At 35.8% G+C, this 20698-nt stretch overlaps 1 long non-coding RNA gene across 3 annotated transcripts in view; it reads right to left on the bottom strand.

The window, feature by feature from the left end:
* Window positions 1–411: 411 nt before the first annotated feature.
* Window positions 412–20698, bottom strand: part of LOC127835378 (uncharacterized) — a 46750-nt gene continuing 26463 nt past the window's right edge. The window contains exons 1-4 of one of the 3 annotated variants that reach the window (XR_008028496.1): window positions 2354–2758; window positions 1879–1971; window positions 1414–1580; window positions 412–911 (exon numbers count right to left, since the gene is read on the bottom strand). This is a non-coding gene — a long non-coding RNA (uncharacterized LOC127835378). Of the gene's footprint in view, window positions 912–1413; window positions 1581–1878; window positions 1972–2353; window positions 2759–20698 lie in introns of those variants that run through there. The other 2 variants (XR_008028499.1, XR_008028498.1) reach the window with 2 other exon arrangements.

The raw sequence follows: 20698 nt of genomic DNA, 5'->3' as shown, positions 1-20698 counted from the left end.
TTTTGTGAGTTTTGGTATGTTGGTTTTTTCTGTGTTTAAAGTGGGTTTTTTTACCAACTTGGTTAAAACTGAGTTAAACACAGAAAAAACTCACAAAAACCAACATACCAAAACTCACAAAAAACCAACATACCAAAACCCACAAAAAAACCAACATACCAAAACTCACAAAAAACCAACATACCAAAACTCACAAAAAACCAACTTAAACACACTTCTGTCTACAATAGTGTGTTTAAGTTGGTTTTTGTGAGTCTTTTGTTCGCTTAAGGGATCATAAAATTTTGCTTGTTTGACCTGTAACCTTTGTAAAAAAAATATTTACACCTTAATGGTAAAAAGGTTATTTGAGATAAAATCACAACAGATCATTACAAGCCCCATGTGATTATAAATAAAAGACACACACAATTTGCAAAAAACAATGTTTATATTAAAAAAAACAAATAATGTGAACATTTTTACAGTGCATTTTTAACAAAACCAGGAAAACATCTACCCAAGATACATTATCACAATATGCGAGCACATTTAACATAATAAATTAAAATAAATAACATTCTCCTCTTTGGGCTACCACAGGTAAAAATGGGAGGAAGGGTATGAACCATGATTATATACAGTTTCAGTTAGTGAGGGGTGATACAGAGGATAAATTTAATAATAATTGTTTTTAACTGTGTTGGTGGTACCGGATTTATAAAATGACAACATTAAGGAATCCTTCATCCTATCTTTTCCTGGAATAGCCCTTTACACATATTTACACCTATGAACAAAGGAACATATTGCTCAGCACTAAACAGTTTATATATTCTCCCCGCAGTACATGACACGAAGCCTCCTCAAGGCCCATCTCATGTTCTCTTCCACTGTTGATATGGGCAGGGCAAACTTTTTGGAGATGACAACTGAAATGTATATGAACAATCAATGCAGGATTTTACTGTACATTACAGTATTAAAAAACATGTAGAAGTTTATTCCACCCAAATCAAGTCTGATCTGAATGACTTGATTTTGGTGGAATAAACTTTTACATCAATATCATCAGTTCAGATATCCCATTTTAACATCATCTACATTAGAAGGATTTCAAAAGAGGTTTTTGAAACAAGGAGGCAAATTACTGTTGCTTGAATTTTTTTATCGTTCAAAATTAGAGCTTGATCGTTAACTTTATACTGGGGTTATTTTTGTCTGCCTATGTGTTAAATTCTCAAAACTTTTATACACAAACACAATTTTTAGTAACTCTTAAATTTTAGCAGTTGTATTAAATTAACGCAAGACAGATTATGTGCTGGAGTCAAATTTGAATCAATTGCATTATGTTTGTTTCAAAATGAATATGGAGGCAGTAGAACACCTATATATTTAAATCCCCTTTTTCCCTATAAAAAAGAATCATACCAACCATGGCGTAGTGTTCAGCAATCAGGAGACCCTCTCGAATCTCCCCCTTAGGGGAGGTTGAACAGCACTTCATAGAGCAGTCACCAGCTGATCAGGTCTGAAAACTATACTGTCATGGCCTTTGCGAGGTGCGTCTTGTGAATGATCTCATTTGAGATCAGGTCCTGAAAGATATTTTATAATGTAAGTGATAAATATTGCTGTTATGGTATATCTTGTTACTATAAATATTATTAGTTTAAATCAAAACAAGTTTGTTTGCTTGTTGTTTTTGTTTGTTTATTTTTGCAATTTAAATCCTGTGATCACATGTGACTTAACGCTTGTCATAAATAATTAAAAGAAATTACGTGTGGTAGAAAATACTGTTTGAAAATGTACCAAGATATGTGGTCTCATTTGGCTGTGTGGACTGGTCGGAAGTGTGACGCCTTTCAAATGCTAAAACCTGTATAGTTTTACCTCTCAACAAATCCAACTTTCCTTGGTCAAGGACAGGGCTCGGTTTTCCCACTCCTGATCTACTCAAGTTGGGCTGCTCGTGCAGGGTAAAATCTGGTGTTAAAATCCATACATCAGTTAGTCCCCCTTCTGCTGTCTTTTGGCAGGAATATTCTATCCAAAGAATCTTCCAATCAATGTAAATTTCACCTTGGGAGTTTAACCTTCAAATTTAAAATATAAAAGTTTTCATTGAATATGTGGGAAAGAAATCTGTTCATTAATGACCAGAAATAGGTATAAATAACATTTAAGATGACAATAATCATAAAATACAGCCATAATTATTCAAATGGTGTTGTTTTTCCTTATAATTGCATTACATTTATACTTATCCATTTACATTTCCCAGTGACAATACATAAATATGATAATGATCATAATTAATTCAATATAAAACTAAATAAAAAAGTGATGTAAAAATGAAAATACAAACCTAAAACAACTGTTCTTCAGTATTCCAAGATAACAGGCAGTTGATGAATTATGAGACCATATCACTTTAACCATCCACTTTGAATCTCCTTTGCAACAAACTTATTGTTGATTTACACATTGTAGTACATACACATTGTTTTCACCACACAATACTTCATGCTGAAAGTTATTCAAGACATTTTAAACTAGTATTATAAGTCTTAATGTTACTCAATTATACCTTAAAGCTCAAAGTCAGTTGATGAAAACCCCCTTTGTTTTCAAAACATAACTTCCTGTCTCCAGCCAATCAAAGTCGCTTGTTTTCAAATAGATGGTGGCTCAGCCAATCAAAAGTCTATCAACACCCCTTTGTTAGGCCTATAGATGGAGCACTGATACTGTGATAAGAATTAATGTTTATGATTTAATTTGGGGGGGGGGGGGGGGGGGGCTAATCTCTTATGTGTGTCAGCCAATTACTAAATCTGAGAAATATCTACTGATTTCAACACCAACATATATGTATTTATTGAATAATACACAGCACCCTTAGCATATTATATTTAATTGTGAATATTTAAAAAAAAAACATGCTGAATGGTGTTAGCAAATAATATTAATAGTATAAATATTATTTATTTTTATTGCCTTTTAAATTGTATGTTAAAGGTCAATGTGGTAGGCATTAATTGTATTGGGGTTAAATATCAGTATAAGAAAGTTAAAATAGTTATTGTTTTTATGTTGAGGAGATATAATTGATGCTGGCAAGCCCACATAAATTTCCATATATTAATCAACACTTTCACACTGAAACTAGTTTTATTTATTATAGAAACAGTGTCACTCTCCCCCTCAAAAAATCTATAAAAAACACACTGTAAGTCTATTGAATTCTCCAAAGAACGTGAATTAAATGGAAGTATACTCATTTTTATAGATGTGTGATTGTTCTTATAATATATTTAATATTTATGTATTGATTCAAAGTGAAAGACAAACAATTTCATATTCAGGTATAAAACTAAGTTTGAACATTTTAACATTTTTATAGTATCTGTGAACCTGTGATGTTCTGAAAGAGCAATTTTTATCCAATGTTTCCTTAAAATTATGGGGAGCCCATAAATGTACAAAAGGTGCAATGGCAAACAAGCTGAAAAAAAGCCCCTTTACAATTCACCTTGATAATATATGGCTATAAACATGAAACAAAGACCTAGTTGAAGAATTATTGTTTTATTGTTGAGTTATGTTAATAAACAAAAGACCAACTTATTGATAAGTGTGTTAAAGTGAGTCTTTTAGCCTTGTTGCGGCTTTCAAATTATTTATAAAAAGACCAACTTAAACTCGCTTTAACCCACTTCTGTTTATAAAAAGACCCACTTCTGTTGTAAAAGACTCGCTTATGAAACAAAAAGACACACTTAAACACACATAAACCAACTCATAAATAAAAAGACTCACTTTTGACACATAAAAAACCAACTTCTTACAGCAAAAAAACTCGCTTTAACACACATCTACTTTAAAAAACCAACTTTAAACTCAGTTAAGCACAGTTTAGCTCACATAAAACTCGCTTTTATTAGCAAAAACCAACTTCCGCTCAGAAAAACTTAGAAAAAACACAGTTTTATGTTGGTTTAAGTGTGTTTTGGTATGAAAGTGGGTTAACTTTTTGCAAGGGTGGGTGGGGTGGGGGGCTTTGCCCTTTATTTCTATTGGGTTCCTGGTTCTAAGACCCCCGGCCTTATTTTCAGGATTTCAAATTTGGGACAACTTACTCCACTGTTAAGTGTACATGTACAAATAAACTTATGTTTGTACTTTGAAAAGTACCATAATAATTACTTCTATATTGAAAACTGCATGTTATATTATATGTGATATGCCCTTGCTGTCATAAAAAGAAATATGAACAAGTTGATAGTATATATTATTATTTTAAAACCAATTTTCGCGGGCTGTAAAACGAAATCCGGTTGGCTCAAAGAAATTTTGGGCCAGCGCTAGCCCTGCCCGGGGCAGGTTCAAATTTGACCCCACATACCAAATTTGATAGCCCTAGGCCCGATGGTTATGGACAAAAAGATTTTTGAAGTTTTCATAAAAATAGGCCTTATATAAGCATATGTTCAATTTTGTGATCCCCCTGGGCAGGGTCAAATTTGACCCCAGGGGCATAATTTGAACAAACTTGGTAGAGAACTATAAGATTTCACTACATACCAAATTTGGTAGCCCTAGGCCCAATGTTTATGGCCAAGAAGCTTTTTTAAGTTTTCACAAAATAGACTCCATATAAGCGTATGTTCAATTTTGTGACCCCAAGGGCAGGGTCAAATTGGACCTCAGGGGCATAATTTGAACAAACTTGGTAGAGGACTATAAGATGTCACTACATACCAAATTTGGTAGCTCTAAACCAATGGTTATGTACAAGAAGCTTTTTAAAGTTTTCACAAAATAAGCCCTTTATAACAATATATTCAATTTTGTGACCCCAGGTGCAGTTTCAAATTTGACCCCAGGGACATTATTTGAACAAACTAAGAAGAGAACTATTACATGTCACTACATACCAAATTTGGCCCTATGCCATACGGTTATGGACAGGAAATTAAAAAAAAAAAATCCCACAATAGGCCTTATATAAGCATATGTTCAATTTTGTGACCCTCGGGGCAGGGTCAAATTTGACACCAGGGGCATAATTTGAAGAAATTTGGTAGAGGACTATTAGATGTCTCTACATACCAAATTTGATAGCCCTAGGCCCAATGGTTATGGACGAGAAAATTTAGAAAGTTTTCACAAAATAGGCCTTATATAAGCATATGTTCAATTTTGTGACCCCCGGGGAAGGGTCAAATTTGACCCCAGGGGCATAGTTTGAAGAAATTTGGTAGAGGACTATTAGGGGAAGGGTCAAATTTGACCCCAGGGGCATAATTTGAAGAAATTTGGCAGAGGACTATTAGATGTCTCTGCATACCAAATTTGATAGCCTTAGGACAAATGGTTATGGACGAGAAGATTTTGAAAGTTTTTACAAAATAGGCCTTATATAAGCATATGTTCAATTTTGTGACCCTCGGGGCAGGGTCAAATTTGACCCCAGGGGCATAATTTGAAGAAATTTGGTAGAGGACTATTAGATGTCTCTACATACCAAATTTGATAGCCTTAGGCCAAATGGTTATGGACGAGAAGATTTTGAAAGTTTTCACAAAATAGGCCTTATATAAGCAAATTTTAATTTTTTTGACCCCTGGGGCAGGTCAAATTTGACCCCAGGGGCATAATTTGAACAAATTTGAAAGAGGTTCACCCCAGGAACATCCCTGAGAAATTTCATCAGAATTGGACCAGTAGTCTAGGAGAAAATGTTTTAAGGAAAAATAAACGCACGCACGGATGCACGCACTGATGCACGCACGCACGCAAGACGGACACAGGACCATGACATAAGCCCCGCTGGCCTCTGGCCAGTGGAGCTTAAAATGTACCTTGTGTTTTTTTTCTGTTTGCTTGAACTATGTAATGTCCCTCTTCAAAAAGTTCTATGTACTTTCCAGGTTAGAAATATCACCATTCAGGGCAATGCACAACTTCTGTGCCTCAGTTTTAACTGTGTGTACTGACTCGGCTGGAGGATACTGGCTGTTTTCCCCTTTCGCTTCAGCTTTAATAAGTGTTACTGCCTGGGTGTCATAAAGCACCGGATCCCCAGTAGCCGTCTTCCGGAAAACAGGTTCCATCTTGCAAAAGATACAAACTCTGCATACAATATGTATTCAATGCTAACATGCATCCAAATAATCTCCAGTAGTTTTGACACAACAAGACAGTAAATATTGTTGTGGAACCATCAATCTCTATTAGATTATTTATAACAAGTAATATCTTTTAAAAAGATATACAGCGTTGATTGTGGTTGATGTTTATGAACGATCAAAGGTTATCTCTATGAGATAAAAAGTAGCGGATGCCTTTTTTCTGTGCAGTTCTTAGCTACATGACAAGCAAATCAATTACGGGGTGTTGCGCCAGATTTCGTGGCTTATTTTGCTTTATGTGATATTATTACTCAGATATCTATATTTACAGAATAGAAAAACACAAGAAACAAGAAAATAAACGAGTGCATGTAGGTCAGCCGGCAATACTCGAATCTTATTTAATTGCATAATTATAGTCAGGGATCATATTTTTTTCGGTTTTGTCGGTCCTAGACCGATTGGGGTCATGAAAGACCGATTGGAAATCCCAAACAGTCGGTCCGATTCTGTTTGCTATTAAAATTCCCATGTCATGAAATCGATTACACAGTGTACATGCTAACACACCCTAATGACATTCTTATCTCGATTAGGTGTGATAAACCATTCGCTGCAGTCTCTAATCCGGTCAGGACCGGTTTATTGCACGTCAGACCAAGAATCAAAAACTTGTGTACAGCAGTTAAAGACGCATCCGAAAAGACGCGTCTGAATGCACGCGCTGTAACTAAACAAAACATGCCGATACATTTTCCACCAGCGTATTAATCCGGTAACATAATTATGAATGAAAGTCGCGGATCTGATCGACAGAACAGCCTAAAGTTATTTTTATGGGCTGAACTTCACAGAAAATAGTGTTAGAATGGAAATAATTCGTGTACTTAATACTTTGTTGTTGAATAACTCATGACCGGAAAATTAGATGCGTGGTTTCAAATGCTTCGCTCTCGTGTTTAAATCCCTGCGTATCTTAACTATCGGACGTGGGTTATTTGACAACAAATTATTTCTTAATTATTTGGTTTGTTGTTGTCAGTAGCCAACCTACGCACAGACATTTGTTTGGTTCAGTGCATGTTTGTAAGATATTATCGAGTCGACAACAATTTAAAACATCGGTATAGACTTACACAGATTAATAATATTGACATCGATGAAAAAAGTCTGATAAAACAGCACACGAAACAACAATGAAATACCAAATGATAAAACCAGTTGAGAAAGCTCGTTCCGTTTAAAAAAAAAATGCCTAAAGGAATTTTACTTGTACATGTATTATACCACCTTCATGAATGGCAAAATCAATGGTATATATTTTAACGTAATTTGTCATGATTTGGGATACACATTTTCGGATACTTTTTCCCATTTATATCCGGACCGATTGATGTTGCGGGAAAATATTATCCCTGATTATAGTATAGTGAATTATTGTGCTCATGCTTAATAAACTGGTCTAAATGGATAAATATTTCTAATTAATTTTATCAAAATTGGTCCTTATCATGCAAATGTTGAAAACATATTAAAAATCGATGATTGACATACCAATAAAATAATATCGCCGAATATCTTTATTTAGTATCTTTCTGATCAAAACAGACTTCAAGTGCACAAAGTTTACGAGACGGCGTTTATATAAAGATTTCTGCAACTGACCGCAAACTGACCTTGATACCTTGCGGATTGGAATGCAATGCATTAAAGTTAGGTAACAATTCTGCTGCTGAAACGACGGCTTGTTTACGCCAACTGTACACGACCAAGGCAACAGCTGTGCCTAAAATATTGATATATCGACAAAGCGACTAAACAAACTATTTCCTCCATCAGACAAAAATGGCATAGATTCCAATTTTTTCCTTCAATTAAAAGATCGCAACCCCTTCTGCGAACTCCGTAATGAACTGTATATAAACTCTGACTTTCACACACTGGCCGCGAATTGACCCGAAACCTCGCGGTTTGAAATGCAATGCAAGTAAGAACTAAATATGAGAATATAGCCTTTAGTATAAACGCTTTTGCGCTGGTAATTCTCTGAAAATAAAAGGTGAACGCACAAACTGTATTTATGTCGAAAATTGATTGTAAAACTATTCTATCTATTGAGCCTTTTCATTAGAGATAAAATTGTTTCATGCAGTAAAACAGTGTTACAAAGACGCGGATATGTTTCCAATGTTCTGGTGTTATACTCAAATCAGCCAATGGAATAAATGAAGTGTATTCATTCGTACCTAGCCGCGGGAAATTTTATTTGAATATTATTGGACACTTACAAAGGTCAAGTCAGGGCGAAAGGCTGGCTCAATACAGCTTACGCCGAAAAATGTGAGATTACACAGAATATGAGCCTGGAAGGTTCTGGAATTATATCACTTGTAATTTCTTAAGAAAGTATAATGCAAAAAAATATAAAGCGTAATAGTAAAATAAACAACGATGTTTCAGATATTAACACTTACATTGTTCTTTTCCAAGGTTCAAATAATAGAGTGTTAAGAATACAACAAAATAATGTTGAATAAATTGCTGATTTTACAAAGATGACTCACTGGAGAACAATTAACACATTTTAACGACTTAACCTATATCACTGTCGAAACAAGGGGCACAAGTCGAACTGGTAAATGTGGTTAGAAGTTACTTACTTAAGGCAAATTAAACAAGAAAGTACTAAAAAAGAGTAGTAATCTTAAAAATTTTAATCATCATGACTTGTGCAAAGACTTCAAAATTAATAATATAAACGTTATCAAAATTTGAAAAATAAATTTAATTCATAAGAGTGTGAAAATACCTAAAGGTTACAAACATTTAAGACGGTTGAGGATATCAGATTAAATTCCTAATAGTAATACTCTTTGATACAGTTCGAGATAATGATTCATTTAAATATGATATATAGTAGATACCCTCTAAACCGGATCCTCTCTATACCGGAATCCTCTCTAAAACCGGACAAATTGTCCAGTCCCAATTTTTTTCCTATAAAACCATGCGTAAAATATCTCCTTTAGACCGGAATCCCATCAATTCCGAATACCAGTCATTCTTAGGATCAAAATAAGTTATTCCAAACGTAATTGTATCTCTCTAAACCACTCAGGGTTGGTTTATCGCACCTCAGACCTTTGGTGTCAACAAGTTGTGAATAGCGGATTAAAGACGCGTGAAATTGATAAAGGTGGTCGAAAAAATTGCAAACTGTAAATATCGCAACACAATTTAACAATACTTGACCTGTGATGACCATGTACATATCGATCAAAAAAGGTGTTAATACTGATTATAATTACTGATAACAAACAAAGAGTTCTTTATTGTGTTTTTTTTATGTAGGAAGCCATTCAGGCTATGATAAACAAGGTGAAGAAGACTATTATGCGTGGTAGATGTTTGAAAAAACAGGTCATTCTTGACAAGTTTATTAGTGTAAAAAAAAACTAAATTTAACTAAATATGCATACATATACCATTGTTTGTTTTTCAGGGTGCACTGTTTGATTTATGTTGTGCTTTCGAAACAACAGATTAAGTGACATGTATTGTTATAATGTGATGAAGTATGAATGAATGTTATATGTAAATAAACTATTTCAATTTGCTGAAAGTATTTTTTCCCCAAATAAGACTATGTAATTGACCTTCTGAAAGTAAAATATTCAATGTCCCCTCTAAACAGGGATCCTCTCTAAACCGGAATTTCCTCTTGGTCCCGGGGATGTCCGGTTTAGAGGGGTTCCACTGTACATATATACCATATGTATATCGCTAAAACATATAACTATTACAAGTATTTAAGCATTTTGAACAATATAGTCGGACAAAGAACAAGGGTCGTTCTTTAATGATCTATGAGAGCTAGCTTTATATGACCAATATACATTAATGATTGGGTAAAGTCACAAATATTGATTGCAAAACAGAAAGGCGAGAACAGAAAAGTAGGTCAGCTTATACAATTTGAAACATACTGATGTAGAATCAAATTCACTTTTGCAGAACCATCATTTCTTGCATAAATCATTACTGATTACCTTTATTAATAAACACGCACCGATAATGATTAAAAATATTAATTAGTAATATGGTTCATTGATAATTAATTACTGCAATCTTAATTTCTGTGATGGGCGCCGCCATTTTGAATTTACCCATGCGATTCTTGGTAGATGTCAGCAATATGATTGGTGGACAGTACCAAGATAATTTTGAATTCTTTGTAGATCCCCGCAATCTCATTGGTCCATACTACCAAGAATTTACAGCGACTAGTGGTGAGCTTGTAGCACTAGGGTGGGCACATTTGTCTCCACAATATGTATTAGCAAAAAATCAAACAATTTCCGATAGCTTTGACATCTTCTGATTGGTCATTTTTTGCAACGGAAAATACAGATGTACTATGTGTCAGTGTTTTTGTGACGCATTAATATTAATACCATGCCATCGGAGCTTTTTTTTGCGAATGCAGGATCTGGATGCAAAGTGGTTAGTTGCAGTAACAGACTTCTTCTTCGGTATACTTATATTATGTTACCTATAGGGCGAATGGCAGAAGGCAATCACCCCAAAAACATGGTGCAATAGGCATGTAAACTTTTTTCAAAATGTGTGGCCTGAAAACTACCAGTATATCATATAAGTACCTCTGTCATTGAGCTGAGAGTCATAGTCCTGAGATTGTAACAGGCAGTGGTGCTCAAAGTATGCCATTGATGCTTACACCTTTGATCTTTAAGTTAAACTTTGTTTCCTCACCATTGTCAAGTTCACTGCAACGCAAATCAAGGATCTGTTGACCTCAACACCTCAAAAGTCCCTTTAATGACACAAACAAAATGCCTACAAACAGCCGCAAGTCATAGAAATCATACGTCTTATACAGCAGATGTGAGTGCTTGTGACCATGCAGGAGGATTTTTACACGCTGATTTCCAACTCCTGTAATAATTACATAAAAACAAGAGCTGTCTCCATAAACGCTTTGATAGAAGTTATTGAAATGCACTAAGTGACCCCATGATCTAGTTTTTGACCTGGCATGACCCATATTCGAACTTGACCTAGATATTGTCTACATACAACTTCTGACCAAGTTTGGTAAAGATCGGATGAAAACTATTTGAATAAGAGAGCGGACACGAAAAGTGTGACAGACTGACGGACAGTGCGAAAACTATATACCCCCTTTTCTTCGAAAGGGGGCATAATTAATAAGTTGCATGTGTATAATGACCCAATGCAAATACTCCATGTCAACGTCAAAATCATTTGATGGACATTTTATCATGAAAAATAAAACAAAACAGCTTTGCAAGATATCAGATCACAACAAAGTACTTATTACAAATTGCTCTCTAAAAGTATTTTATACTTGTGTGACGTCATTTTGGTGACAAAACATTTTGGGACAACAATATGGATGTGGTGGTTTTTTAACAGTACAATATTTGTTTAAAGCATTGGACGAATCCAAAACGTATTTCGGATTGTGTGTTTGTCATGCACAACATCTTAAGAACAGACACTGGAAGTGTATATCGTTGTAACTTTATTGTTACTAGCATTTCATCAAAGTTGCCATTGAGGTAAGCATGTCGTTTATACTAAATTGATTTTTTTAATGACTCCAGGCCCCCACTAAATGTCAAAGTTTAAATTATGGCATTAATCTATTCTACAGCACAGCTTCAGGAGCAATTGATATTTTAGTTATCCAAATACAACGGAAATGCAAAACTGCGTACTGCGCATGCGCAAATGGGACAGTTTAATTTTTTTACCATTCCGCACGTGATTGCTAAGGTAGCAGGCGACAGTATTTTTTGGACAGTAAATTTTTTCGCGCTGGTGGCATGTGATTGCTAAAGTAGCTGGCAACAGTATTTTTTGGACAGTATATTTTCTCCCGCTGGGTCTGACAGTATTTCTATGTCACGATGGCCTATGGGATTTTAGCATTGTGAACAAGAGACCGTCAAAGACGGGTGATGCTCCCCAAAGGTTTTTTTGTCACAATATTGCACTATATATTCAGATTAAAGGAAACGTCTTGAGGGGCATAACTTTGGACAAAATAATACAATGGATGGTTTAGCAACTTAAAAATTTCAAAGGGCCATAACTCATCTAACCAGAACCCACTAATAACATGCGCATCTCCTCAAGGTAGTTAAGCTTCCCATAATGCTTCATTGAAGTCCAGTCAGTAGTTGGGGAGAAATAGCCCGGACAAGAATTGCACTATATGTACTGAGTTTATAGAAAATTTCGAAGGGCCATAACTCTGTGAAAAATCATCCGACCATAAACAGCTGATAATGTGCACATCTCCTGTTGGAAGTGAAGCTTCCCATAAAGTTTCATTGAATTCCCGTGATAAATTGCTGAGAAATAGCTCGGACAAGAATTGCACTATATGTACAATGGAAAATGTCAAAGGGCCATAACTCTGTGAAAAATCATCCGACCATAACAGGCTGATAATATGCACATCTCCTTTTAGTAGTGAAGCTTCCCATAAAGTTTCATTGAATTCCCGTATTAAGTTGCTGAAAAATAGCCCGGACAAGAATTGCACTATATGAACAATGGAAAATTTCAAAGAGCCAAGACTCTGGGAAAAATCATCCGACCCAAACCGGCTGATAATATGCACATCTCATCTTGGTAGTGAAGCTTCCCATAAAGTTTCATTGCATTCCGGTCATTAGTTGCTGAGAAATAGCCCGGACAAGAATTGCACTATATGTACAGTTTATAGAAAATTTCAAAGGGCCATAACTCTGTGAAAAATCATTCTACCACAACCCCCTGATAATATGTACATCTTCTCTTGGTAGTGAAGCTTCCCATAAAGTTTAATTGAATTTCGGTTATTAGTTGCTGAGAAATAGCCCGGACAAGAATTGCACTATATGTACAGTTAATGGAAATTTCAAAGGGCCATAACTCTGTGAAAAATCATCCGACCATAACCGGCTGATAATATGCACATCTCCTCTTGGTAGTGAAGCTTCCCATAAAGTTTAATTGAATTCCGGTCATTAGTTGCTGAGAAATAGCCCGGACAAAATTGTGCACGGACGGACGGACGAATGGAAACAGGGACAGACGAAGCGGCGACTATATGCTCCCCCCCAATAAATTTTTGGGGGAGCATAATAAAAGTGAGGTATAATATTAAGAAATGTAATGATTTTTTTCTTTGCATAATGTCAAATCATCCAATTAAAACCATTCTGAATTGATGGTCTGTTTACTCATAGTATTATCAAATTATATGTAATTGGAAGGCATGCAATAAACATAGCTAATTTAGTTTTATCTGAGAGCAGAAATACAACTTTCAATTTTCTCACATGTGGCATAACCCTTTCCCCCATAAGAAGCAAAGTGAAAATGGCTTTTGCATTCAGCATACAACCAGAACAACATGCATGTAACTTGCAGTCTGTTCAGGCTTTATGCTGTTTGCTACTCATCAGTGTCTAAGGGTTGGAAATGAAGCCTTTACAACTTGAATCTAGAAGGAAAGGTCTTAAATTAAATATAACTTTCTAATGGACTACAGATGTGTGAAAATACATATCTAAGTGGTATTAAGGGTTAATACATGTATATACAACTATAAATGTTTATTGCTTAATTAAAAACAAGATGGCAAGATGGCCCTAGTTTTACAAGGCCTTGTTCATTGCTTAGTTGAAAATACAGTACTCTAGAGCATATTAGATTGGTTCTCTTCTGTTTACTTTTGTAGTGTGAGCATCTGATTAATTCTGATTGAGTTCTGTCCATTTGCATGTTTTTTTTTGCAATGCAAACATTTGCAAGTTATGCTAATTCTACATGTTTTTGTAAGATTTGGACCTCGTGACCAAGATTTTTACCCCACATGATCCAATGTCAAACTTTGCCTAGATATCATCAAGAAAAACATCCTGGTCAAGTATTATCATTATTGGACAAAACTATGGCCTCTAGTGTGTTTACAAGGTTTTTGTAAGATTAGACCCCATGACCTAGATTTTGTCCCCATTACCAAATGTCAAACGTGACCTAGATATTGTCCAGATAAACATTCTGGTCAAGTTTCATCATTATTGAACCAAAACTCTGGCATATGGAGTGTTTATAAGGTTTTTGTAAGATTTTACCTGGTGACCTGTATTTTGACCCCTCATGACCAAACATCAAACTATGCTTACAAAAATAACAAGTGTTCGGCAGTCGGAGACATACCCCCCCAAACGTGGCCTTGACCGTGACCTTGACCTTTGACCTAGTAACCTCAAAATCAATAGGGGTCATCTGCCAGTCATGATTAATGTACCTATGAAGTTTCATGATCCTTGGCCTAAGCGTTCTTGAGTTATCATCCGGAAACCATCTGGTGGACGGACCGACATGTGCAAAACAATATACCCCCTCCTCTTCGAAGGGGGGCATAAGTATTATGACCAAGATTCATAAAATCTGGAACAAAATTGTGACTTCAAGAGTGTTTACAAGGATTTTGTATAATATAATAAAAAATTTGACAATCTAAGGGCAATTATTCCGGAATTTATTATGTGATTTTGCTCACTTTCAAACTTGAACGAGGTCTTGGGGCCATATAGCTTCTCAGCAACTTTGATAAAGAATGCTTGAGAAATGTGAATGCTAAAGTGTTTACAAACCAAATGTGGACGGACAGACGGAAGACAGACAAAGACCGATCCTAAAACCTCACCTGAGCAATCAGATGAGCTAAAAAGTGTGTTTATTTCACCGATCTGAGCCATTTTCCATTTTGTTCGAGATATCAATAAAACTAATGTCTTGACTAAGTTTCACAATGATTAGGCAAAATATGTGACTTCTAGAGTGTTCACAAGGTTTCTCAATAGTCATATAAGGAAAACTGCCCCACACCCCCTAGCAGCCATGTTTTTAGACCGATCAGGACAATTTTCAAACTCATCTGAGATATAAATAAAACCAATGTTTTCACCAAGTTTCATGATGATTGGGCAAAAAATGTGACTTCTAGAGTGTCCGCAACTTTTTTTTTACTATATAAATATAAGAAAAATGCGCCCCCCCCCCCCTCCCTTGCAGCCATGTTTTTCAACGGACGGGAACCATTTTCAAACTCAACTCTTGTATATAAATTTTCTGACCAAATTTCACATGTTTTCAAGATATACATATAGAGAAAACTGCCCTGCCCACTGGCGGCCATATTTGTTCACCGATCTGGACCATTTTCGAACTTGGCCGAGAAATCAATAAAACCAATGTTTTGACTAAGTTTCATGATGAAAAAATTTTACTTTTTGACTGTTCACAAGTCTTTTTTACTATATAAATATAAGGAAAACTGCCCTGTCTCCCTGGCAGCCCTGTTTTTCAGCGGATCAGAACCATTTTCAGACTTAATCATTGGGACAAATCTTCTGACCAAGTTTCATGAAGATCGGACAAGAAGTGTGGCCTTTAGAGTGTTTACAAGGTTTCTCTATAGCCAAATAAGGAAAACTGCCCCGCCCACTGGCGGCTATGTTTTTCAACGGACCGGTACCACTTTTGAACTCAACCAACATATATGACAAACATTTTGACAAAGTTACATAAGATTGGGCATGAAATGTGACTTCTACAGTGTTTGCATGGTTTTTTGTTGTTTTTTGATCTAGTGACCTAGTTTTTGACCCAGCATGACCCAGTTTCGAACTTGATCAAGGTATCATTGGGACAAATCTTTTGACCAAGTTTCATGAAGATCCCACAAGAAATGTGGCCTCTAGAGTGTTTACAATGTTTCTCTATAGCCGTATAAGGAAAACTGGCGCCATGTTTTTCAACGGACCAGAACCACTTTTGAACTCAACCAACATAATTATCATTAAGACAAACATTTTGACAAAGTAACATGAAGATTGGGCATAAAATGTGACTTCTACAGTGCTTACAAGATTTGTCTTTTTCTTGACCTAGTGACCTAGTTTCTGACTCAGCATGACCCAGTTTTGAACTCGATCGTGGTATCATTGGGCCAAATATTTTGACCCAGTTTCATTAAGATCGCACAAGAAATTTGGCCTTTAGAGTGTTCACAAACAAATGATTATGTGGACGGACAGACAGACGACGGACAAAGACCAATCACAAAAGCTCAACTGAGCAATCAGGTGAGCTAAAAAGGATATAATGTTTCAATAATGCCAGTGCCCTTATGAGCTTTATCGCAAAGGTTTTGGTAATATGCTGACAGCCAAATGACTTTTCAAATAATTATTTCTGTTCTTTTGTTGTTACTGGTATCTTGAGAAGATCATTTTCTGCATGCATATTTGATAAAAGTATGCTACAGACTGTTTCTTGTACTCAATAAATGATGGTTTTACATACAATTCAAATTTATTTAATTATAACATGTTTAAAACACGTTTCCCCTGCAATACGGACAAGCAATCCCCTAATCCTAATCAGAATTAATTGTTTTAATTAAAGTTAAAATGTTTTAAAAATAACAGTAAATGAGCAGATAGTTCTTATTGTATTACAATATAACATCACCATTACCATCATTACCAGTATCATCATTTATCATTTCCCGCCCCGTACTCACACCATCACAATTTGCTTCAACTTTATATGCTTGCAATTAATACTCACTTTTAGTAAAGCAGTTCTTGATACTGTTAACTATTGGTACTACCACATCATCAGCAACAAAACAAATTCTACAACTTCAACAACCAACTAACATTACTGCTTCAGCTTACAATCAATTCAGATGAAGCACAATTGTTTTCATAATGTGCAGACTGCACAGGCTAATCTAGAATGAAACATTACGCATATGCAGGCTTTCCAGCAGCACCTTTGAAAAAACTAGGAGAAAACTAGGACAATTATTTACAAACAAGAGGCCCACGAGGGCCTGAATCGCTCTACTGCTTTAAACACTGTCACTGTGACCTTGACCTTTGACCTAGCGACCTGAAAATCAATAGGGGTCATCAGCCAGTCATAATCAATGTACCTATGAAGTTTCATGATTCTAGGCCTAAGCATTCTTGAGTTAACATCTGGAAACCATTTTACTATTTTGAGTCACTGTGACCTTGACCTTTGACCAAGTGACCAGAAAATCAATAGGGTTCGAGTCCTCATTAATATAACGACTGTGAACAAGTTTGAAAAGAATCGGATGAAAACTGTGGACTTTATCGGATAAACAAGAAAAAGTAACCATTTTACTATTTCGAGTCACTGTGACCTTAACCTTTGACCTAGTGACCTGAAAATCAATAAGGGTCATCAGCCAGTCATGATCAATGTACCTATGAAGTTTCATGATCCTAGACCTAAGCATTCTTGAGTTAACATCTGGAAACCATTTTACTATTTCGAGTCACTGTGACCTTGACCTTTAACCCAGTGACCTGAAAATCAATAGGGTTTGAATCCTCATTAATATAAAAAACTGAACAAGTTTGAAAAAAATCACATGAAAACGGTGGACTTTACCGGATAAACAAGTTTTTACTGTTTCAAGTCACTGTGACCTTGACCTTTGACCCAGTGACCTGAAAATCAATTGGGTTTGAGTCCTCATTAATATAAAGACACTGAGTAAGTTTGAAAAGAATCTGATTAAAACTGTGGACTTAATCGGATAAACAAGTTTTTACTATTTCGAGTCACTGTGACCTTGACCTTTGACCCAGTGACCTGAAAATCAATAGGGTTCGAGTCCTCATTAATATAAAGACACTGAGTAAGTTTGAAAAGAATCGGATGAAAACTGTGGACTTAATCGGATAAACAAGACAATGTCTAACACACACACAAAATGCTGTTTACCATCTTGTACTTCATGCGCACAAGATTCAAGTGGTATATAAAACTAAAAAAATAGCCATCACCAAAGTGCTCTAGAGTAAATATTATATCCATGAACACAAGATTTTGTAGTTCCAAATCCGCAATACAGCGTATTTTTCAGGTTACGCACACTTTGAAATATTAAAACTTACAAAATAAACATAGGGTTGTACAAGCTTGTTTCGGTATTTATAAAAAACACGTTGAGTAAGGCTCGAGGAACAACTTCACTACCTCACCATATCCTCCCCAGTCGCGGAACCTTGAGCTGTTCTAACGTTTGTGAATACTAATGTGAGTGAAGGACGGGACCGTTAGATAAAATCATGTGGGTAATTATACTGATCAGATTTAACTGAGGTTGGGTTAAGTGGAGGAACGTTTCAGAATATAGCCATAAGTTTTTATTTGTAGTCATCACAGACCTCAGTCCAACTTTCAGGTATCACATATAAAGGCTAGACTGTGACCAGTGACACCAGACCCCACTAAGACTACCAAATATTGTCAGATCAACAACCTGAATTAGGTCCTATTTTGAAACAAAATCTCTAAAACACATTAAAAGACAGTTTTACCTTATCCCAAAAAGTGCCAAATTAATGAAAAACTAGGAATACTAGGAGGTTTTAGACAAAACTAGGAAAAACTAGGAGCACATTTAAAAAACTAGGAAAACTAGAAAATACTAGGAAATACTAGTAATGCTGGAAAGCCTGCATATGCATTTAACACCATTTTCCCAGAGTCTGACTCTTTTTATGAACAAACAAACAAAATAAGAAGTGGTCTAGGTACCAGACCATACAGAACTTACCTTACGGTGCAATTCAACATTATTATAAATGACAATATTTATGGAATCTATAACCAGACTCCCTGACTGGCATGTTTTTTTACACTATACACCTTGTTAAATATACACATTTCCAACAACATAACTGTTTTATTTTTCAATAGGAATGAACTAGGAATCCAAAATTAGAGATGTCAAAATCCTAAATACATATGTTATGTAAAACTCATTTGCAACTCACAAAATTGCTTCTATGATAATGTTCCACTCACCTTTAAAATACTTAATTTAACAATTAATTATAACACTAGCTACTAAGATACTTATCACTTAACTTATTTCATTCATTTACACATTTTAAAGCCTGATTCCACGCCCAGTGAAAAACAAGTTGACTCACAGACACTTATGCCGTCATGAAAAATGTTTGAACACAGACAAATCCAAACATCTGTTAAAGACTTCTTATTCCCATCCATAAAACATCATTACACACTCAACACTTCAATAAAATAAGCCAAACTTTGGGTAAACTGTGCATACTGCACAGGTTAATTTTGGACAAAACTGTATGCACATGCATTCAACACCAATTTACCAGAGCGCAAATCAAATAAATGAAAACAGGCCTTCATGCATGTGCCTAAAGAATTGTTCAAGAGTTGCCTGTGCGGTTCACACAGGCTAATCAGGGGAAGCACTTTGTGCCACTTCACCCCAAATGCTCACCCAAATCTGAGCTGCACAAGCTGCCAGTACACCTTGATGAACCCAGTCAGCAGAGACAAGCTGCCAGTACACCTTGATGAACTCAGTCAGCAGAGACAAGCTGCCAGTACACCTTGATGAACCCAGTCAGCAGAGACAAGCTGCCAGTACACCTTGATGAACTCAAGTCAGCAGAGACAAGCTGCCAGTACACCTTGATGAACCCAATCAGCAGAGACAAGCTGCCAGTACACCTTGATGAACTCAGTCAGCAGAGACAAGCTGCCAGTACACCTTGATGAACTCAGTCAGCAGAGACAAGCTGCCAGTACACCTTGATGAACCCAGTCAGCAGAGACAAGCTGCCAGTACACCTTGATGAACCCAGTCAGCAGAGACAAGCTGCCAGTACACCTTGATGAACCCAGTCAGCAGAGACAAGCTGCCAGTACACCTTGATGAACCCAGTCAGCAGAGATATTACAGACCTCAGGATCAGGCAGGATACCGACATCACTTAACAATTGTACTTGATTGCATCCAAGCTGATGAAATTCCCTGCAGATCAAAATTAAACAGATATAAAAGTTTGTTAAATTTTGGTTTTCTGTCAGGATTTGGTGTGCTTTGAGATGAAAAAAAGCAAGTTTCCACATTATTTTTTCATATTTCATACATATAATTTAAGTGATTTTTGCTAAGAAAAAATGTACAAAGCAATAATTTTTTACTTCAGATTAATTTTTTCATTATGAAAATTCTATCATAAAGATGATGTTTCTGGTTCGAATTGTGTGAATTTAAGATTTTTTTGGGCAACAAGAGCTGTCTCCATAGGATGACATATGCCCCCGAAAAACGCTTTGATAGTTATGTAAGACAGCTAAATAACAGAATAAATTTTCGAAACCTATATGTTGACCCTAACTTCAAGGTCATGGCACAGGGGTCAAGATTTGTGTTTTTGTCTGGAAAGGTCTTTTCCATATACACATGCATACCAAATACAAAGGTTACATCTGAAGCGACATAGAAGTTATGAGCATTTTTCAAAACCTAAACGCAGATTTTTAAACCTTAAACCGTGGACCCTAAGTTAAAGGTCAAGGCAAAAGGAGTACAATTTTGTGTGCGTATGGAAAGGCCTTGTCCATATACAGTAGACTCTCTGTAAACC

Source organism: Dreissena polymorpha, chromosome 6, assembly GCF_020536995.1.
Source record: "Dreissena polymorpha isolate Duluth1 chromosome 6, UMN_Dpol_1.0, whole genome shotgun sequence".
NCBI lineage: Eukaryota > Metazoa > Mollusca > Bivalvia > Myida > Dreissenidae > Dreissena > Dreissena polymorpha.
The sequence above is the reverse complement of the archived record's forward strand: the minus strand, read 5'-3'. Positions and strand labels throughout refer to the sequence as shown.